General features: G+C 40.0%; 1 protein-coding gene across 2 annotated transcripts in view; it reads right to left on the reverse strand.

Moving 5' to 3' along the window:
• LOC110290865 (acidic mammalian chitinase) overlaps nucleotides 1–23,879 on the reverse strand; it is a 129,557-nt gene that overhangs the window by 72,549 nt on the left and 33,129 nt on the right. The gene's annotated exons all lie outside the window — the stretch shown is intronic.

The raw sequence follows: 23,879 nt of genomic DNA on the forward strand, positions 1-23,879 counted from the left end.
TGTTCAGGAATTTTTCCCCTGTGCCCATACCTTCAAGGCTTTTCCCCATTTTCCCCTCTATAAGTTTCAGAGTCTCTGGTTTTATGTGGAGTTTCTTGATCCACGTAGACTTGAGCTTTGTACAAGGAGATGAGAATGGATCAATTCACATTCTTCTACATGATAGCGGCCAGTTTAGCCAGCACCATTTGTTGAAAATGCTGTCTTTTTTTCACTGGATGATTTTAGTTCCTTTGTCAAAGATTAAGTGACCATAGGTGTGTGGGTTCATTTCTGGGACTTCAATTCTATTCCATTGATCTACTGATCTGTCACTATACCAATACCATGCAGTTTTTTGTCACAATTGCTCTGTAGTACAGTTTGAAGTCAGGGATGGTGATTCCACCAAAGGTTCTTTTATTGTTGAGAATAGTTTTTGCTATCCTGGGGTTTTTTGTTATTCCACATGAATTTACAAATTGCCCTTTCTTACTCTGTGTAGAATTGACTTGGAATTTTGATGGGGAATGCATTAAACTGTAGATTGCTTTTGGTAAGATAGCCATTTTTACTATATTAATCCTGCCAATCCATGAGCATGGGAGATCCTTCCATCTTCTAAGACCTTCGATTTCTTTCTTCAGAGACTTGAAGTTCTTATCATATAGATATTTCACTTCCTTAGTTAGAGTCACACCAAGGTATTTAATATTATTTGTGACTATTGTGAAGAATGTTGTTTCCCTAATTTCTTTCTCAGCCTGTTTATCCTTTGTGTAGAGAAAGGCCACTGATTTGTTTGAGTTAATTTTATATCCAGCTACTGCACTGAAGCTGTTTATCAGGTTTAGGAGTCCTCTAGTGGAATTTTTAGGGTCACTTATATATATTATCATATCATCTGCAAATAGTGATATTTTTACTTCTTCCTTTCCAATTTGTATCCGCTTGATCTGCTTTTGTTGCCTAATTGCTCTGACTAGGATTTCAAGTACTATATTGAATAGGTAGAAAGAAAGTGGGCAGCCTTGTCTAGTCCCTGATTTTAGTGGGATTGCTTCCAGTTTCTCTCCATTTACTTTGATCTTGGTCACTGGTCTGCTATATACTGCTTTTTTTATGTTTAGGTATGGGCCTTAAATTTTTGAACTTTCCAAGACATTTTTCATGAAGGAGTGTTGGATTTTGTCAAATGTTTTCTCAGCATCTAACTAGATGATCATGTGGGTTTTGTCTTTGACTTTGTTTATATAGTGGATTGCATTGATGGATTTCCATATATTAAACGATCCCTGCATCACTAGGATGAAGCCAACTTGGTCATGACAGGTGATCATTTTGATGTGTTCTTGGAATCGGTTTGCAAGAATTTTATTGAGTATTTTTGCATTGATGTTCATAAGGGAAATTGGTCTGAAGTTCTCTCTCTCTCTCTCTCTCTCTCTCTCTCTCTCTCTCTCTCTCTCTCTTTCTTTTCTTTTTTTTTTTTTTTTGGTTCTGTCTTTATGTGGTTTAGGTATCAGAGTAATTTTGGCTTCATAGAATGAATTGGGTAGAGTACTTTCTGTTTTTATTTTTGTGGAATAGTTTGAGGAGACGTGGGATTAGATCTTCTTTAAAGGTCTGAGAGAACTCTGCACTAAACCCAACTGGTCCTGGGCTTTTTTAGGTTGGGAGATTACTAATGACTGATTCTATTTCTGTAGGGGATATAGGACTATTTAGATCATTAATCTGATCCTGATTTTACTTTGGTACCTGGTATCTGTCTAGAAAATCGTCCATTTCATCAACGTTTTCCAGTTTTGTTGAGTATAGCCTTTTGTAGTAGGATCTGATGATGTTTTAAATTTCCTCAGGTTCTGTTGTTATGTCTCCCTTTTCATTTCTGATTTTGTTACTTAGGATACTCTCCCTGCGCCCTCTAGTTAGTCTGGCTAAGGGTTTATCTATCCTGTTGATTTTCTCAAAGAACCAAGTCCTGATTTGGTTGATTCTTTGAATAGTTCTTTTTGTTTCCACTTGGTTGATTTCAGCCCTTAGTTTAATCATTTCCTGCTGTCTCTTCTTGGATGAATTTGCTTCCTTTTGTTCTAGAACTTTTAGGTGTGCTGTCAAGCTGCTAGTGTATGCTCTGTCTAGTTTCTTTTTGGCAGCCCTCAGAGCTATGAGTTTTCCTCTTAGGGCTGCTTTCATTGTGTCCCATAAGTTTGGGTATGTTGTGGCTTCATTTTCATTAAACTATAAAAAGTCTTTAATCTCTTCCTTTATTTCTTCCTTGATCAAGGAATCATTGAGTACAGTGTTATTCAGCTTCCACATGAATGTTAGCTTTCTATTATTTATGTTGTTATTGAAGATCAGCCTTAGTCCATGGTGATCTGATAGAATGCATGGGATAATTTCAATATTTTTGTATCTTTTGAGGCCTGTTTTGTGACCAGTTATGTGGTCAATTTTGGAGGAGGTACCATAAGGTACTGAGAAGAAGGTATATCCTGTTGTTTAAGGATAAAATGTTCTGTAGATATCTGTTAAATCCATTTGTTTCATAACTTCTGTTAGTTTCAATGTGTCTCTGTTTAGTTACTGTTTCCAGGATCTGTTTAGTTTCTGTTTCCAGGATCTTTCCAATGATGAGAGTGGGGTGTTGAAGTCTTCCACTATTATTGTGTGAGGTTCAATGTGTGCTTTGAGCTTTACTAAAGTTTCCTTAATGAATGTGTCTGCCCTTGCATTTGGAGCATAGATGTTCAGAATTGAGAGTTCATCTTAGCAGATTTTACCTTTGATGAGTATGAAGTGTCCCTCCTTGTCTTTTGAGATAACTTTGGGTTGGAAGTCAATTTTATTCGATATTAGTATGGCTGCTCCAGCTTGTTTCTTCAGACTATTTGCTTACAAGATTGTTTTCCAGCCTTTTACTCTGAGGTAGTGTCTATCTTTGTCCCTGAGGTGCGTTTCCTGTATGCAGCAAAATGTTAGGTCCTGTTTACATAGCCAGTCTGTTAGTCTATGTCTTTATTGGGGAATTGAGTCCATTGATATTAAGAGATAGTAAGGAAAAGTAATTATTGCTTCCTGTTATTTTGTTGTTAGAGTTGGGGTTCTGTTCTTATGGCTGTCTTGTTTTAAGTTCATTGAAGGATTATTTTCTTGCTTTTTCTAGGGCAAAATTTCCGTCCTTGTGTTGGAGATTTCCTTTTATTATCCTTTGAAGGGCTGGATTCATAAAAAGATATTGTATGATTTTGGTTTTGTCATGGAATACCTTGCATTCTCCATCTATGGTAAATGAGAGTTTTGCTGGGTATAGTAGCCTTGGCTGGCATTTGTGTTCTCTTAGTGTCTGTATAACATCTGTCCAGGATTTTCTGGCTTTCATAATCTCTGGTAAGAAATCTGGAATCATTCTAATAGGTTTGCCTTTTATGTTACTTGACCTTTTTCCTTTACTGCTTTTAATATTCTGTCTTTATTTAGTGCATTTGTTGTTCTGATTATTATGTGTCAGGAGGAATTTCTTTCCTGGTCCAGTCTATTTGTGCTCCTGTAGGCTTCTTGTATGTTCATGGGCATCTCTTTCTTTAGGTTATGGAAGTTTTCTTCTATAATTTTGTTGAAGATATTTACTGGCCCTTTAAGTTGAAAATCTTCATTCTCATCTACTGCTATGGTCCTTAGGTTTGGTCTTCTCATTGTGTCCTGGTACTCCTGGATGTTTTGAGTTAGGAACTTTTTGTATTTTGCATTTTAATTGTTGTGTCCAAGCTTTGTATGGAATCTTCTGCACCTCAGATTCTCTCTTTCATCTCTTGTATTCTGTTGCTGATGCTCACTCACATCTATGGTTCCTAATTTCTTTCCTAGAGTTTCTATCTCCAGAGTTGTTTCCCTTTGGGTTTTCTTTATTGTTTCTACTTCCATTTTGAGATCTTGGATGATTTTGATCAATTCTAACACCTGTTTCTTTGTGTTTTCCTTTAATTCTTTAAGGGATTTTTGTGTTTCCTCTTTAAGTATTTCTACTTGTTTAGCAGTGTTTTCCTGTAATTCGTTAAGGGCTTCCACCTGTTTCACCATGTTTTCCTGTATTTCTTTCTTTTTTTTTTCTTTTTTTTAATTAGATATTTTCTTCACTTACATTTCCAATGCTATCCCAAAAGTCCCCCATGCCCTCCCTCCCCACTCTCCTCCCACCAACTCCCACTTCTTGGCCCTGGTGTTCCCCTGTACTGAGGCATATAAAGTTTGCAAGACCAATGGGCCCCTCTTTCCACTGATGGCCGACTAGGCCATCTTCTGATACATATGCAGCTAGAGACACGAGCTCCAGGGGGTACTGGTTAGTTCATATTGTTGTTCCACCTATAGGGTTGCAGATCCCTTTAGCTCCTTGGGTACTTTCTCTAGCTCCTCCATTGGGGGCCCTGTGATCCATCCAGTAGCTGACTATGAGCATTCACTTCTATGTTTGCTAGGCCCAAGAATAGCCTCACAAGAGACCACTATATCAGGATCCCTTCAGCAAAATCTTGCTAGTGTATGCAATGGTGTCAGCCTTTGGAAGCTGATTATGGGATGAATCCCTGGATATGGCAGTCTCTAGATGGTCCATCCTTTCGTCTCAGCTTCAAACTTTGTCTCTGTAACTCCTTGCATGGGTGTTTTGTTCCCAATTCTAAGAAGGTGACAGCAGATGCTGGCGAGGATGTGGAGAAAGAGGAACACTCCTCCTTTGTTGGTGGGATTGCAAGCTTGTACAACCACTCTGGAAATCAGTATCGTGGTTCCTCAGAAAATTGGACATAGTACTACTGGAGGATCCCGCAATACTCTCCTGGGCATGTATCCAGAAGATGTTCCAAGGACACATGCTCCACTATATTCATAGCAGCCTTATTTATAATAGCCAGAAGCTGGAAAGAACCCAGATGCCCCTCAACAGAGGAATGGATACAGAAAATGTGGTACATTTACACAATGGAGTACTACTCAGCTATTTAAAAAATGAATTTATGAAATTCCTAGGTAAATGGATGGACCTGGAGGACATCATCCTGAGTGAGGTAACCCAATCACAAAAGAACTCACATGATGTACTCACTGATAAGTGGATATTAGCCCAATAACTTAGAATACCCATGATATAAGATAAAATTTGTGAAACACATGAAACTCAAGAAGAACAAAGACCAAAGTGTGGACATTTTGCCCCTTCTTAGAATTGGGAACAAAACACCCATGGAAGGAGTTCCTGTATTTCTTTAAGTGAGTTATTAATGCCCTTCTTAAAATCCTCTACCACCAGCAGGGGGTGGTGGTGCACACCTTTAATCCCAGCACTCAGGAGGCAGAGGCAGTCAGATTTCTGAGTTTGAGGCCAGCCTGGTCTACAGAGTGAGTTCCAGGACATCCAGGGCTATGCAAAGAAACCCTGTCTTGAAAAACCAAAAAAGAAAAAGAAAAAAGAAATCCACTACCACCATCATGAGATATGATTTTAAATCCGAGTCTTGCTTTTCGGGTGTGCTGGGATATCCAGAACTGGCTGTGGTGGGTGTACTGGGTTCTGATGATGCCCAGTGGTCTTTGTTTCTGTTAGTAAGATTCTTATGTTTGCCTTTCACCATCTGTTAATCTCTGATGTTAGATGATCTAGCTGTCTCTGGATGGAGCTTGTTCCTCCTGTGATTCTGTTAGCCTCTGTTAGCATTCCTGGGAGTCCAACTCTCACCCAATGAGAGTCCCAGTAGTCAGAGCACTCTCTACAGGCAAGCTCTCCTCTTGCAGGGAAGTTATCCAGGAGTCTCCAGCTCAGATCCACTTCCTGAGTCCTGGGATCAGAGCCCTTCCTAGAGTCTGACTCTCCTCAGGCAAGGAAGATGGCCTGGGGTCTGGGTCTCAGCTCTGCCTCTTGGTGTAGGGTGAAGGCCCAAAGGGACCCTGTCCAAGAAGCTCTGTTGCTTCTGCTGCCCATGTGCTCTCAAGGGATTCTAAGGTCCTGGATGTGCTAGGGGGTCTGAGTTGTGGAGAGTCCTCTGGGGACATTGGCGCCCTCTGCTGGGTTCACTGGGAAGATGGCGACCAGCTGGCCCCAACTAGAATGGATCCAGGCCTCCTGTTGGGCAGGGTTCCTTTGTCCCTACTCGAGCTGGCACAAGACCCTCTGGGATGCTTTGGAACTGATGTTGCTTTCCCCTCACCAGTGATCCCAAGGCCCTGGCTGTGCTAGGGGTCCTGCGGCTTGGAGAGTACTCTGGTGACCTTTGGACCCTCCACAGAGTTTACACGGAAGATCAAATATTATAATTTTTAACTCTCAGGCTATTGTACAATGGACCTTAGTTAGAAAATCCTTGGTCTCAAGCTTTGTAGGGCACTGTAAGAACACCTATTACTTAGAAGCAGCCTTGGTAGTTTTTACATAAACAGGAGACTTTTGATCAGTTGTATTAGAAATGCACAATCAGACCACAGCAGAGATCCTGGGAGAGACTGTAGCTCAGACAAGAATAGCAACAGTAGAAGCAAACAAAAGAGGCTGACTTTGTTTTAATCCATATTGTAATCTTTTCAACATTTTTAAACTAGCAAAAATATCTTAAGAACATTATATGGAAGAATAGAAAGTAGTCACAAATTTGTCAAACATAAACTAAGGAACTGCAAACACAGAATTGTTGGTTTAGGTGAAAAGATTGGGAATCCGTTTTGGACATGTGGATTGAGCATTGCTGTTGAATTTTGAAGAGTAGCCATTGATTATATAGATTCTCATAAATGTTTTGGATACATTGGATGCTTAATGTCAGAATATTGGATAATAGTACTGTCAAAGATGTTGAAGGCTAGCTTTGACACTACAGGGTAAACTGAGGAGCCAGTGAGGTGTGGTATCAGTGATCCACATCCATGCTTATAGCTGAGGGGGAGTCAGCACTAGGAGGGCTATGGCAGTCAATGATTAGAGTAATCATTTATCAGAATTTTCTCTGAAGGAACAAAGCTTAGTTGGGGCTGGTACTCCCTTGGCCAGCAAGAAACTCTGAACTCTTCTAACTCTTTAGTGGCCAGCAAGAAAGAAAAGGAAAAGAGAGGAAATTCATACACACACATTCACACACAGAAAGTGTGGATGAAGCAAAGCAAGCTTCAAAAACTCCACACATACAAATACATATACATACATACATACATACATACATACATACATACGGACAGACAGGCATATATATATAAATAGATAGAGCAAATCTAAATAGATAGAGCAAAGCTTCAACAAGCAGACTCCAAGCATTTCACATGTACACACACACACATATATGCACATATACACATATACTCACATTCCTGGTGAACGAAACAAGCTCCATTTTATTTTTTCTTTCATAGCTTATATATCCCAGCAAAATACAATTACAATGTGATTACATAATACTTTTCTTCTACTGAATGACTATGAAAAAACAGTATGTTCCCTAATACCTTTATGAGAAAAAGCATTACCGTAATACAGGCAAAGAAAACAAACTTTTCCAAGAACCCACGTACATTCATAACTAAGCAACTTGTTACACGTAAACTGAATGTTAACAATGAACCAGGAAGGTAGGTTCCCAGCCAGTTACTCTTACTGGCATGCAGCAATTTGTAGTTACAAAGATCAGATTAATTTTTTATTATATATCTTAAAAGTAATCTTATAAGAAGCTTAAAAGAATCACAAATCTAAACTATTATATAAAAAATAATTGGTCATATCTACTTTAAATCCTCAAAGTGTATTAGCTCATCAGCCATTTTTATTAAATCATATCAGGAAGATGAAGGTAAATATGAGTACAAGAAATCAATAAAAAAAAAAAGAAAGAAATCAATCATCACCAATCCAGCCTCAGTGGGAGTCACACAAGCCAATGCTACCATTGTTCTTTTTCCCTGACCTTAAAAACTCCATGCTTGCCCTTTTATAGTGGGCTGGGCTACCTTGTTGTTGCCAGGTAAGTGCAGCAAGGAGCATACCTGGCTATTGTCAGGTAACTGTGGGGGTGGAGTCTAGCTAGAATGTCAGGAGTTTGGGGCTTTGTCTGCATAATGTCACAAAATTATGGAGTTGGGGGTTCTATGGTGTCAGGCACCTGTCTCTTGGAACATGGCTCACTGTTCTGTCCCTTGTAGAGTTTCCTACTGGGTCTCCGAAGCAAGCCTCACTCAACCAAATCAGGCTGTCTTTCACCATCTCACAAATTAGGATACTGTCTGTGTGCCCTCTAGGTAGGCTGAGTAAGGGTTTATCTCTTTGTTGATTTTGTCAAAGAACCATCTGGTTTGGTTGATACTTTATATAGTTCTTTTGTTTCCACTTGGTTGATTTCAGCCCTGAGTTTGATTATTTCCTGCTGTCTACCTCTCTTGGGTGTATTTACTTCTTTTTGTTCTAGCACTTTCAGATGTGCTGTCAAGATGCTAGTGTATGCTCTCTCCAGTTTCTTTTTGGAGGCACTCAGAGCTATGAGTTTTCCTCTTAGGACTGTTTTCATTGTGTCTCATAAGTTTGGGTATGTTGTGGCTTCATTTTCATTAAACTCTAAAAAGTCTTTATTTCTTCCTTGACCAAGGTATCATTGAGAAAGAAGAGTGTTGTTCATTTTCCACGTGAATGTGGGCTTTCTATTGTTTATGTTTTTATTGAGGACTAGCCTTAGACCATGGTGATCTGATAGGATGCATGGGTTATTCAATCTTATCTGTTGAGGCCTGTTTTGTGACCAATTATATGGTCAATTTTGGAGAAGGTACCGTGACGTGCTGAGAAGAAGGTATATCCTTTTGTTTTAGGATAAAATGTTCTGTAGATATCTAAGTCCATTTGTTTCATAACTTCTGTTAGTTTCACTGTGTCCCTGTTTAGTTTCTGTTTCCACAATCTGTCCATTGATGAAAGTGGTGTGTTGAAGTCCCCCACTATTATTGTGTGAGGTGCAATGTGTGCTTTGAGCTTTACTAAAGTTTCTTTAATGAATGTGGCTGCCCTTACATTTGGAGCATCGATATTCAGAATTGAGAGTTACTCTTGGAGGATTTTACCTTTGACGAGTATGAAGTGTCCTTCTTTATCTTTTTAATAAATTTAGGTTGGAAGTCGATTTTATTCAATATTAGAATGGCTACTCCAGCTTGTTTCTTCAGACCATTTGCTTGGAAAATTGTTTTCCAGCCTTTTACTCTGAGGTAGTGTCTGGTTTTGCCACTGAGGTATGTTTCCTGTATGCAGCAAATGCTGAGTCTTGTTTAAGTCCTGTCTGTTTTCTATGTCTTTTTATTGGGGAAGTGAGTTCATTTGGGCTAAAGAGATATTAAGTAATAGTCATTGTTGCTTCCTATTATGTTTTTTGTTAGAGGTGGAAATATGTTTGTGTGGCTATCTTCTTTGGGTTTGTTGAAAGACTACTTTCTTGATTTTTCTAGGGTGTAGTTTTCCTCCTTATATTGGAGTTTTCCATTAATTATCCTTTGAAGGGCTGGATTTATGGAGAGATATTGTGTAAATTTGTTTTGATCATGGAATATCTTGCTTTCTCCATCTATGGTTATTGAGAGTTTTGCTGGATATAGAAACCTGGGCTGGCATTTGTGTTCTCTTAGGGTCTGTATGACTTCTGCCCAGGATCTCCTGGCTTTCATAATTTATGGAAAGAAGTCTAGTGTAATTCTAATAGGTCTGCCTTTATATACTACTTGACCTTTTTCCCTCACTGCTTTTAATATTCTTTCTTTGTTTTTTGCACTTGGTGTTTTGATTACTATGTAACAGGAGAAATTTCTTTTCTGATCCAATATATTTGATGTTCTCTAGACTTCTGGTATGTTCCTGAGCATCACTTTCTTTAGGTTAGTGACATTTTCTTCTATAATTTTGTTGAAGATATTTACTGGCCCTTTAAATTGGGAATTTTCACTCTCTTCTATACCTATTATCCTTAGCTTTGGTCTTCTCATTGCATCCTAGATTTCCTGGATGTTTTGAGTTAAGAGCTTTTTGCATTTTGCATTTTCTTTCATTGTTGTGTCAATGTTTTCTATAGTATCTTCTGTGGTGGGAGAACTTGGCTCTGATGGTGCCAAGTAATCTTGGTTTCTGTTGGTAAGATTCCTGTGTTAGCCTTTCACCATCTGGTTATCTCTGGTGTTAGATGTTCTTGCTGTCTCAAGCTGGAGCTCTTTCCTCCTGTGAGTCTGTAAGCCTGTGTCAGCACTCCTGGGAGACCAGCTCTCTCCTGGCAAAACTTGTGTACAGTGGGCTCTGGAACAGCCCAAGCTCTGGGTACAGATGGCAGACCATAAGGATCCTGTCACAGCTGCCCCACTAATCTTGTGCCCTGTGTGCTCCTGGCAGGCCCCACTTCATCCAGTTATTGGAGAGAAAGTGGCTGTCTCACCTCAAAGCCTGGGAGTGAAAATACTCCTAGGAGAACAGGTCTCTCCTGGCAGGACCTGTGCACAGTGGGCTGTGGAACAGCCTCAGCTCGCAGGTGCAGATGGTAGACCAGAAGGATCCTGTCTCAGCTGCTCTCCACTTGTGTTTTTTAATGATTTTTCTTATTTATATTGTTTTTATGTTTGGTAGTTTGTCTTTGATATTCTTGGCTTTTTTTTAAGGAATCTCTTTTTATTTTCACCAATTGTATTTTCATGGATCTGGGGGTAGATTTATTCATTTCCTCTAATCGTTTGTGATTTTCTTGATTTATTTAAGGTGTTCATTCTTTTCCTCTTTAAGGACCTCTCTCATCTTCATACAGTTGGTTTTAGGGTCTTTTTCTTGTGCTTCTGTGCTTCAGCTGTGTTAGAATATGAAGGACCTGGCATGATAGGATAGCTGGGCTCCAGTGAAGACATATTGCTCTACCTGGTATTGATTGTGGCTTTATGTTGGCATCTCAGCATATAGGTTTGGGATGAATACAGTTTTAGGTGCTAAGTTTTTGGTTTGTCTTTGTTGGGTGGTTGTTTTGTTCCTTGGTTTCTGTTTCTTCCATGGATATTTTGAGACTGGGTGTGATAACTGTGTTGTTTTACTGGCCTGCTCAGATCATGTGTTCACAAGTAAAGCCTGCTGGTGTTAGAGGCTGGGATACTGGCGTGAATTGGGAGAAGGATCATTTTGAGAGAAGTTCTGTGTGATCAGTTGGGGATGGAGCCAAAGAGGAAAGGGAAATGAGGGGAATTTCCTGTTACATAGCCAGAGAAAAGACTAGTGGAATTGTATCTCAGGAGCAGTAGAAGAGATGTGGGTCTGCTTTTAGCATAATTGTTGCACTGGAGAAAGTGACCCTTTGGTTTTCAGGGGTGCCTGCTAGAGTTGGGGTCTGGGGCAAAGCAACAATTGAGGGGAGGAAGGTTAGAGTGGAAAGATCTCTGAAATTCATAGGACATTGGAACAGGGGGGATGAGGAAAGGCTGCCAGAGGTGTTCTGCTGCAGAGCTGGGGAAACTAGGGGATTGGATCTGGAGGAACAGGGAGAGAAGAGAAGGCCTGTGGGCAACATACCTGGTTTCCTAGCAGATGTGGACAATGGGTTAGTAGGGACTTCCTGTTGGAGATAGGATCTTAGAAAAAGCAGATGAGAGGAAGAAGTTTAAGAGGGCATGGTGTGGGGAATCCACAGGATATTTTGGTAGGAGTGAAGGAAGTCTGCACCTGGTATTCTATTATAGTGCCAGGGACCAGACTAGGGGATTGTATTTGAAGGAGAGGAAGGAGTAGGCATGGTCTTCAGTTAGATTACTTGTTTCTCTGTTCTACTTAGCTGTTGTGTTCCCAGTGAATGCCTGTTGCTGGAGGCTGGGAAATGGGATGAGGTGGCATAAAGATGGCTGGAGGAGAAGGTCTTTATGATACCTTCTGGATGGGATGATATTGAAATGGGAGACTACTGCAGTGGGTTTCCTGCTACAGACCTGGAGATTAACTGTTACATATTACTTCCAATTAATATCTTCTAATATAAGTTTGATTGTGATAGATATAGTTATATGTTTAAATAAGTTTGGTGTACATCAGTATTGCCTGTACAAAGTCTTCTCTAACACTGTATCATTTCTGTAATCTTCAAAGAATTTTTCCTTTTCCTGAATTTCAACATTTTTAATTTAATTTTTTAACTTAATCACATTATATCTCACTCACTGCCCCCTCCCAGTCACCCCCTCCCACAACCCTTTCCCCCCTCCCCTCCCCTTCTCCTCTGAATATGTGGGGCACCCCTGTATGTGCCCCCCATACCCTGGCATTTCAAGTCTCTGAGAGGCTAGGTGCTTCCTCTCCCACTGAGACCAGACAAGACAGCCCAGCTAGAAGAACATATTCCACATATAGGCAACAGACAACAGGCAATTGTCAACCAGCAACAGGCAACAGTTTGTGGGATAGCCCCTGTACCAGTTGTTCAGGACCCACATGAAGGCCAAGATACACATCTGCTATACATGAGCATGGAGTCTAGGTCTACTCCATGTATATTCTTTGGTTGGTGGTTGAGACTCTGAGATTCCCAAGGGTCCAGGTTAGTTGACTCTAATGGTGTTCCTGTAGAGTTTCTATTACCTTCAGACCCCACAATTCTTCTTCCTATTCTTCCATAAGAATCCCCAAGCTCCATTCACAGGTTGGCTGTGGGTGTCTGTATCTGTCAGAGTCAGCTGCTGGGTGGAGCCTCTGGAAGGACAATATGCTCTTGACTGCAAACAACCATATCATTAATAGTGTTAGAGATTGGTGCTTGCACATGGGATGGGTCTCATGTTGGGCAGGTTACTGGTTGCCCATTCTCTTAGTCTCTGCTCTACACACCATGCCTGTGTTACTTGTAAACAGGATAAATTTTGGGTTGACAGTTTTGTGGGTAGGTTTGTGCCTCTATTGCTCCTAGGGTTCCTGTCTGGATACAGGAGGTGGCCTCTTCATGGTTATCTTACCAAAAGCAATCTACAAGTTCAATACAATCCCAGTCAAAATTCCAAAACAAATTTTTATAGAACTTGAAAGAGCAATTCTCAACTTCATATGGAAAAACAAAAAACCCAGGATAGCCAACACAATCCTGAAAGAAATTTGGAGGAATTACCATCGCTGACTTAAAGCTGTACTACAGAACAGTAGTGGAAAAAAAAACATGACTGGCATTAGTACAGACACATTGATCAATAGAATCAATTTTTTATAAAGAAATCAAAACCATTCAATGGAAAAAGGAAAGCATGTTCAACAAATGGTGCTAGACTAACTGGATGTCTACATGTACAAGAATGAAAATAGACCCATACTTATCATCCTGCACACAATTCAAGTCCAAGTGTATCAAGGACCTCAACATAAAACTAGATACACTAAATCTCACAGAAGAGAAAGTAGGAAATACACTTGAATGCTCTGGTACAGGAGAAAAGTTTTGGAATAGAACGCCAATGACTCAAGTTCTAAGATTAATAAATGGGACCTCATGAAATTGCAAAGGTTTTGTAAGTCAATGGACACTCAATAGAAAATATTGGCAGCCCACAAATGGGAAAGGATCTTCACCAACCTTACATTTGACAAAGGGCTAATATCCAAAATTTATAAATAACTCAAGACATTAGACTCCAACAATCCAAGTAACCCAATTAAAAATGGGGTACAGAGCTAAACAGAGAATTCTCAACAAAGTAATCTTTAATAGGTGAGAAATACTTAAAGAAATATTCTCCACCAGAGAACTCCTAAACCTGATTAACAACTTCAGTGAAGTAGTTGGATATAAAATTAACTCAAGCAAATCAGTGGCCTTTCTCTACACAAATGATAAACAGTCTGAGAAAGAAATTGGGTAAACAACACTGTTCACAATAGTCACAAATAATATAAAATACCTTGGAGTGACTCTAGCTACGCAAGTGAAAGATCTGTATGATAAGAACTTCAAGTCTCTGAAGAAAGAAATCAAAGAAGCACACACCTATAGTCACTTGATCTTTGACAAGGGAGCTAAAACCATCCAGTGGAAGAAAGACAGCATTTTCAACAAATTGTGCTGGCACAACTAGCGGTTGGTTATCATGTAGAAGAATGCGAATTGATCCATTCCTATCTCCTTGTACTAAGGTCAAATCTAAGTGGATTAAGGAACTTCACATAAAACCAGAGACACTGAAACTTACAGAGGAGAAAGTAGGGAAATCCTCGAGGATATGGGCACAGGGGGGAAATTCCTGAATAGAACAGCAATTGCTTGTGCTGTAAGATCGAGAATCAACAAATGGGAACTCATAAAATTGCAAAGCTTCTGCAAGGCAAAAGACACCATCAATAAGACAAAAAGACCACCAACAGATTGGGAAAGGATCTTTACCTATCCTAAATCAGATAGGGGACTAATATCCAATATATATAAACTCAAGAAGGTGGACTCCAGAAAATCAAATAGCCCCATTAAAAAATGGGGCTCAGAGCTAAACAAAGAATTCTCACCTGAGGAATACCGAATGGCTGAGAAGCACCTGAAAAAATGTTCAGCAGGGAAATGCAAATCAAAACAACCCTGAGATTCCACCTCACACCAGTCAGAATGGCTAAGATCAAAAATTCAGGTGACAGCAGATGCTGGCAAGGATGTGGAGAAAGAGGAACACTCTTCCATTGTTGGTGGGATTGCAAGCTTGTACAACCACTCTGGAAATCAGTCTGGCGGTTCCTCAGAAAATTGGACATAGTACTATCGGAGGATACCACAATACCTCTCCTGGGCATATATCCAGAAGATGTTCCAACTAGTAAGAAAGACACATGCTCCACTATGTTCATAGCAGCGTTATTTATAATAGCCAGAAGCTGGAAAGAACCCAGATGTCCCTCAACAGAGGAATGGATACAGAAAATGTGGTACATTTACACAATGGAGTACTACTCAGCTATTAAAAAGAATGAATTTATGAAATTCCTAGCCAAATGGATGGACCTGGAGGGCATCATCCTGAGTGAGGTAACCCAATCACAAAGGAACTCACACAAAACTTTTATCCTAAGTTTGTTCCTGTCTAAAGGAAATATAGCACCAAAAATGGAACAAAGACTGAAGGAATAGCCAACTAATAAACAGCCCAACTTGAGACCCACCCCATGGGCAAGCATCAATTCATGACACTATTAATGATATTGCTATGCTTGCAGAAAGGAACCTAGCATAACTGTCTTCTGAGAGGCTCTACCTAGCAGCTGACTCAGACAGATGCAGAGAACCATAGCCAAACATTGGAAGGAAGTTATGACTCTTATGGAAGAGTTGGGGGAAGGATTGAAGGTCCTGAAGAAGATAGAAACTCCACAGGAAGTCCAACAGAATCAACTAACCTGGAACCCTGGGAGCTCTCAGAGGCCAAGCCACCAATCAAAGAGCATACATGGGCTGGACCAAGGCCCCCAGTACATATATACCAGATGTTCATCTCAGTCTCCATATGGGTCCCCCCAACAACTGGAGCAGGGGCTATCCCTAAAGCTGTAGCCTTACTGTGTAATCCACTCTTTAACAGGGCTGCCTTGTCTGGACTCAGTGAAAGAGGATGAGCCTAACTCTGCAGAGACTTGCTACACCAGGGTGGGGGGATACACACCAGGGCCCCACCCTCTCAGGGGAGAAGGGGAGAGAGGAGGGAGAGACTCTTGTATGGGGTACTGGGAGGGAAGTAATGTTGGGATGGAAAGATGAAGAAAGAAAGAGAGAAAGGAGGAGGGAGGGAAGGAAGGAAGGAAGGAAGGAAGGAAGGAAGGAAGGAAGGAAGGAAGGAAGGAAGGAAGGAAGGAAGAAAGGAAGGAAGGGGGAGAGGGAAGAGAGGGGGAGGGAGAGAGAGGAAAGAGAGAGAGGCGGGGGAGGGGCTGACTATTTCATATTGAGTAACCAATTGGTTGATGTAATTTTTTTCTCCCTGGGGAAGACTACTTCTCAGCATTCTTTGGCTTCCTGTAGTACTTTGTCAGGGTTGAATTTTCCCCCATCCATGTTATCATGTCTATTGGTGTCATTTCTGTTCAGTTCATGTTGTAAGCAGCCATGCTGGTGAGACTTCATGGGTGTAACTTCTGACGTTTATAGAACTCAATCTCACATCAAACTTTCTGTTCCCCTGGCTCTAACAATCTATCTACCCCCTCTTTTTTAAATAATCTCTGAAACTTGGATTCAAGAATTGTGCTACAGATATATCAGTTGTGACTGAGGTCCACAACTCCACATTTTGATTAGTTGTGGTTTTTCTATAATGACCTGCTACTGGAAATATACCAAACTACCCAGGGCTAATCAAGTAAAGAATATTGGAGGAAAGCTTACAACATCCACTTTACTAAACCAGTACAATCCCTAACTAAATTTTAAATATTTGTCCTTATATCACAGATAAGTATCATGTTTAACCCTCGTCATAAAAATTTATCTTTGAAACAAACAAAATCCATTACAGGTTAGTTATTGTAGATGAATAAATGCAATTTAATTTTCAAATGTATCAAATAATGAAACTAGCCTGAAATCACAGTACTGCTGGGGAGGTCCAAGGTAGCTAGAACTTGAGTTCTGGGTATTGTCAGTAGTCATAAGCTGTACAGGCAACATGTGCTAGAGTACATAAAAGAATTAAGAGGTATAGGACATCATTGAATGATAAAGACAAGATCTTATCTGGACTTTGAATTCTGTGATTCGGGTAGATGTGAGAGGATATAACAGCTTAAGCAGAAGTATGCAAATTATGTTGAGGTAATAAGCACACCATTTTGATTAAAGCAGAAATTTAATATAAGATCATGGTAACAGGTGGTGTTTGAGAAGAGTAGAAGGAATGAATTCTAGTCTCAAAACCTCCAGAAATAATCAGGTAACAAGTATTTATAGTAAAGGAGGCATTTCAATCCAATAGTCTTTATATATTGGCAACTGGAAATCTTTTCTAACCACTCCTTGATGTTAATCTATCCTGCAGAACACTAATAGAGTTCTTAGAACCCAGAGAAGGAACATTTAGGGAGCCATAAATTTTTACATTTATTAATCTTATAACCATTATTTCAAGTCATTTCAAGGAACAAATGTGAGCAGAGTATTCAAAACATGGTTCCTAGAGAGTGAAGATCTTTTATCACTGACCACAAGAATTATATGCAAATAATTCCAAGATGAAAAGAGGCTTCAAAACAGCCAGTATCGAGACCTCTGTGCACCTTCCCAGCTAGAGGAGAGATTGCCTGGAGGGAGTGCTCTGACCCTAGGACTCAGGTGTGATAGCCATTTTCTATCCGAGGTCTCTCTGATGCTGGTCTGCACAGGACAGGTGCAGGACACAGAAGCAAAAGAGATTCTTGGACAGGGTCCCTTCGGGACTTTATCCTCAGCCAGTAGTACTGAGCTGAACCTCAAACCTCTGTGTACCTTCCCAGCTACAGGAGAGCTTGCCTACAGGGAGTGCTCTGACCCCCGAGACTCAGGAGAGAGCTGGTCTCCCAGGAGTGCTGACAGAGACTACCAAGACTCACAGGAAGAACAAGGTCCAGTCAGAGACACCTGGAACATCTAACACCAGAGATTACCAGATGGTAAAAGGCAAACATAAGAATCTTACTAACAGAAAACAAGACAGCTCAGCATCATCAGAACCCAGTACTCCCACCATAGCAAGTCCTAAATACCCCAACACACCAGAAAAGCAAGATTCAGATCTAAAATCATATCTCATGATGCTGGTAGAGGATTTTAAGAAGGAAAAAAAAAACTCAAAGAAATACAGGAGAAAACAGCTATACAGGTAGAACTCCTTTCAAAGGAGGCACAAAAATCCCTTAAGAATTACAGGAAAACACAACCAAACAGGTAATGGAATTGAACAAAACCATCCAAGATCTAAAAATGGAAGTAGAAACAATATAGAAGTAGAAACAATAAAGAAAACTCAAAGGGAGACAAATCCGGAGATAGAAACCGTAGGAAAGAAATCAGGAGCCATAGATGCGAGCATCAGCAAGAGAATACGAGATGGAAGAGAGAATCTCAGGTGCAGAAGATTCCGTAGAAAATATGGACACAACAATCAAAGAAAATGCAAAATGCAAAAAGCTCCTAACTCAAAACATCCAGGAAATCCAGGACACAATGAGAAGACCAAACCTAAGGATAATAGGTGTAGATGAGAATGAAGATTTTCAACTTAAAGGCCAGTAAATATCTTCAACAAAATTATAGAAGAAAGATGATGCCCATGAACATAGAAGAAACCTACAGAACTCCAAATAGACTGGATCAGAAAAGAAATTCCTCCAGATACATAATAATCAGAACAACAAATGCACTAAATAAAAATAGAATATTAAAAGCAGTAAGGGGAAAAGGTTAAATAACATATAAAGGCAGACCTATTAAAATTACTGCTACATCCACTCCAGTAGTGACCCACCTGACAGACTGAAAAGCCTGGACACAGTCCTGAGGCGAAAAGTTCATGGAAACTTAGTCTCCTGGAACCGTGGCATCCTGTAATAACGAATGCTCCAATGTCCTTGCTTTAGTCGGTAAATGGATCTGTGTGCTTTCCCTTAATACTGTTTTATTATCAGTGCCTCTAAGGATTGATTTTTGACATATAGCTAAGTTAGATTCTTCACTAGTCCTAGGCAGTCCTTCAGCCAACCCTGGGCATGGATAGCTGAGTCACTACCCTACACAAGAATTTACCATTACCTAGAAAGAAGGAAGGTTGTGGTCTAAGGAGGAACCAGAGTAGATAGAACTACAGATAGCTGAGTTACACCCATACACAGGAATTTACAATGGCCTAGGAGGAAGGTGGACTATACAATAGAATTAGAACTATGGCAAGGGCATGAAATCCTTGCATCTGACTTCTAAGATTAAACTGACCTTAGGTGGGGCTACTTTTGATCCCAGTTGTTAACATTGAATTTTATCCCAGTTGGTTCCTGCCAGTCCTTTGTAAGCATTCCTCTGTTTTGTGTAAAAGTCACTTATAAGACTGGTGCTTGTTTTGAGGCAAATTATATTCACATCCACACTCCCTTGTGTCAGGTCTGTTTGTCACCCTCTTCTCCCCGACTCCTTGCCCACCTGTAACAGGAACACAAATTTTGCCCATGGATTGAGAACCCAAGTGAGATTCGTCTGTGGTAAATTATACCAGACTTCTCACGAGAGACTATGAAAGTCAGAAGAACCTAGACAGATGTTATACAGGCCCTAAGAGAATGAATGTGGCTGCCCTTGCATTTGGAGCATAGATATTCAGAATTGAGAGTTACTCTTGGAAGATTTTACCTTTGATGAGTATGGAGTGTCCTTCCTTGTCTTTTTTGATAACTTTGGGTTGGAAGTCGATTTTATTCCATATTAGAATGGCTACTCCAGCTTGTTTCTTCAGACCATTTGCTTGGAAAATTGTTTTCCAGCCTTTCACTCTGAGGTAGTGTCTGTCTTTTTCCCTGACATGGGTTTCCTGTAAGCAGCAGAATGTTGGGTCCTGTTTGTGTAGCCAGTCTGTTTGTCTATATCTTTTTATTGGGGAATTGAGTCCATTGATATTAAGAGATATTAAGGAAAAGTAATTGTCGCTTCTTATTATTTTTGTTCTTAGAGTTGGCATTCTATTCTTGTGGCTATCTTCTTTTTGGTTTGTTGAGGGATTACTTTCTTGCTTTTTCTAGGGTGTGGTTTCTGCCCTTGTATTGGTTTTTTTCTGTTATTATCCTTTGAAGGGCTAGATTCGTGGAAAGATAATGTGTGAATTTGGATTTGTCGTGGAATAATTTGGTTTCTCCATTTATGGTAATTGAAATTTTGGCTGTGTATACTAGCCTGGGCTGGAATTTGTGTTCTCTTAGTGTCTGTATAACATCTGTCCAGGATCTTCTGGCTTTCATAGTCTCTGGTGAAAAGTCTGGTGTAATTCTGATAGGCCTGCTTTATATGTTACTTGACCTTTCTCCCTTACTGCTTTTAATATTCTCTCTTTATTTAGTGCATTTGTTGTTCTGATTATTATGTGTCAGAGGGAATTTCTTTTCTGGTCCACTCTATTTGGAGTTCTGTAGGCTTCTTGTATGTTCATGGGCATGGCTTTCTTTAGGTTTGGGAAGTTTTCTTCTATAATTTTGTTGAAGATATTTGCTGGCCCTTTAAGTTGAAAATCTTCATTCTCATCTACTCCTATTATCCGTAGGTTTGGTCCTCTCATTGTGTCCTGGATTTCCTGGATGTTTTGAGTTAGGAGCTTTTTGCATTTTGCATTTTGCATTTTCTTTGATTGTTGTGCCTATGTTCTCTATGGAATCTTCTGCACCTGAGATTCTCTCTTCCATCTCTTGTATTCTGTTGCTGATGATCGCATCTATGGTTCCAGATTTCTTTCCTAGGGTTTCTATTTCCACTGTTGCCTCACTTTGGGTTTTCTTTATTGTGTCTACTTCCCTTTTTAGGTCTTGGATGGTTTTATTCAATTCCATCACCTGTTTGGTCATGTTTTCCTGAAATTCTTTAAGTGATTTTTGTGCTTCCTCTTTAAGGTCTTCTACCTGTTTAGCAGAGTTCTCCTGTATTTCTTTAAGTGAGTTATTTAAGTCCTTCTTGATGTCCTCTACCATCATCATGCGATATGCTTTTAAATCTGGATCTAGCTTTTTGGATGTGTTGGGGTGCTCAGGACTGGGTGGGGTGGGAGTGCTGTGTTCTGATGATGGTGAGTAGTCTTGGTTTCTGTTAGTAAGATTCTTACATTTGCCTTTCACCATCTGGTCATCTCTGGAGTTAGTTATTATAGTTGTCTCTGGTTAGAACTTGTTCCTCAGGTGATTACGTTAGACTCTATCAGCAGAACTGGGAGAATAGCTCTCTCCTGAGTTTCAGTGGTCAGAGTGGGAAAAAACCCTCTTTTTTCCACTGCACAGTTTTAGCTCCCTTGTCAAAGATCAAGTGACCATAGGTGTGTGGGATCATTTCTGGGTCTTCAATCTATTCCATTGATCTACATGTCTGTCATTGTACCAGTGCCATGCAGTTTTTGCTCTGTAGCACAGCTTAAGGTCAGGCTTGGTGATTCCACCAGAAGTTCTTTTATTGTTGAGAATAGTTTTTGCTATCCTGGGGTTTTTTGCTATTCCACATGAATTTACAAATTGCCCTTTCTTACTCTGTGAAGAATTGTGTTGGAATTTTAATGGGGAATGCATGGAATCTGTAGATTGCTTTTGGTAGGACAGCCATTTTTACTATATTAATCCTGCCAATCCTTGAGCACGGGAGATCCTTCCATCTTCTAAGACCTTTGATTTCTTTCTTCAGAGACTTGAAGTTCTTATCATACAGATCTTTCACTTTCTTAGTTAGAGTCACACCAAGGTATTTTATATTATTTGTGACTATTGTGAAGAGTGTTGTTTCCCTAATTTCTTTCTCAGCCTGTTTATCCTTTGTGTAGAGAAAGGCCAGTGATTTGTTTGAGTTAATTTCATATCCAGCTACTTCACTCAAGTTTTGTTTTTTTTTATTCAGGTTTAGGAGTTCTATGGTGGAATTTTTAGGATCACTTATATATACTATCATATTATCTGCAAATAGTGATATTTTGACCTCTTCCTTTTCAATGTGTATTCCCTTGATCTCCTTTTGTTGCATAATTGCTCTGGCTAGGACTTCAAGTACTATATTGAATAGGTAAGGAGAAAGTGGGAAGCCTTGTCTACTCCCTGATTTTAGTGGGATTGCTTCAAGTTTCTCTCCCTTTAGTTTGATGTTGGCTACTGGTTTGCTGTAGATTGCTTTTATTGTGTTTAGGTATGGGCCTTGAATTCCTGATCTTTCCAAGACTTTTATTATGAATGGGTGTTGGATTTTGTCAAATGCTTTTTCAACATCTAATGAGATGATCATGTGGTTTTTGTCTTTGAGTTTGTTTATATAGTGGATTACATTGATGGATTTCTGTATATTACACCATCCCTGAAACCCTGAGATGAAGCCTACTTGATCATGATGGATGATCATTTTGATGTGTTCTTGGATTTGGTTTGCGAGAAGTTTATTGAGTATTTTTGCATCGATAAGGGAAATTGGTGTGAAGTTTTTTTTTTTTTCTATGTTGGGTCTTTGTGTGGTTTAGGTGTCAGAGTAATTGTGGCTTCATAGAATGAATTGGGTAGAGTACCTTCTGTTTCTATTTTGTGGAATAGTTTAAGGAGAATTGGAATTAGGTCTTCCTTGAAGGTGTGATAGACCTCTGTGCTAAACCCACCATTGCATACACTAGCAAGATTTTGCTGAAAGGACCCAGATAGATCTGTCTCTTGTGAGACTATGCCAAAACAAAATCAACCCTGAGATTCCATCTCACACCAACCACTCTGGAAATCAGTCTGGCGGGTCCTCAGAAAATTGGACATAGTACTACCAGAGGATCCCGCAATACCTCTCCTGGGCATATATCCAGAAGATGTCCCAACCGGTAAGAAGGACACATGTTCCACTGTTCATAGCAGCCTTATTTATAATAGCCAAAAGCTGGAAAGAACCCTGATGCCTTTCCTCAGAAGAATGGATACAAAAAATGTGGTACATTTACACAATGGCATACTACTCAGCTATTTAAAAGAATGAATTTATGAAATTCCTAGGCAAACGGCTGGACCTGGAGGGCATCATCGTAAGTGAGGTAACCCAACCACAAAAGAACTCACATGATATGTACTCACTGATAAGTGAATATTAGCCCAGAAACTTAGAATACCTAAGATATAAGATACAATTTGCGAAACACATGAAACTGAAGAACGAAGACCAAATGTGGACACTTTGCCCCTTCTTAGAATTGGGAACAAGGGCTGGTGAGATGGCTCAGTGGGTAAGAGCACCCGACTGCTCTTCCAAAGGTCCAGAGTTCAAATCCCAGCAACCACATGGTGGCTAACAACCATCCGTAACAAGATCTGGCGCCCTCTTCTGGAGTGTCTGGATAGCTACAGTGTACTTACATATAATAAATAAATAAATCTTAAAAAAAAAAAAAAAAAGAATTGGAAACAATCACCCATGGAAGGAGTTACAGAGACAAAGTTTGGAGCTGAGACAAAAGTATGGACCATCTAGAGACTGCCATATCCAGGGATCCATCCCATAATTATCCTCCAAATGATGACACCATTGCATACACTAGCAAGTGTTTGCTGAAAGGACCCAGATATAGCTGTCTCTTGTGAGACTAGGCTGGGGCCTAGCAAACACAGAAGTGGATGCTCACAGTCAGCTATTGGATGGATCACAGGACCCCCAATGGAGGATCTAGAGAGAGTATCCAAGGAGCTAAAGAGATCTGCAACCCTTATAACCAGTACCCCGGAGCTCTTGACTTTAGCTGCATATGTATCAAAAGATGGCCTAGTCGGCCATCACTGGAATGAGAGGCCCATTCGACATGCAAACATTATATGCCCCAGAACAGGGGAATGCCAGGGCCAAAAAGTGGGAATGGGTGGGTAGTGGAGTAGGGGGCAGGGTATGGGGGACTTTTGGGATACCACTGGAAATGTAAATGAGGAAAATACCTAATAAAATATTTAAAAATAATTTAAAAATAAGCAAGTCAATAAATAATATTAATTACATATTTCTTGACAAAATATGTGCTGCTAATTAAAAGTGTAAAGCAGCTGGGCTGTGGTGGCATACTTTTTTAATCCCAGCACTTGGAAGGCAGAGGCAGGTGGATTTCTGAGTTTCTACAAAGTATGTTCCAGGACAGCCAGTGCTATACCAAGACCCTTTCTCAAAACCCACCCCACCCCACCCCCTAAAAAAGTGTAAAGCATA

Source organism: Mus caroli, unplaced genomic scaffold, assembly GCF_978045245.1.
Source record: "Mus caroli unplaced genomic scaffold, Mus_caroli_1 scaffold_3, whole genome shotgun sequence".
NCBI classification, from domain to species: domain Eukaryota; kingdom Metazoa; phylum Chordata; class Mammalia; order Rodentia; family Muridae; genus Mus; species Mus caroli.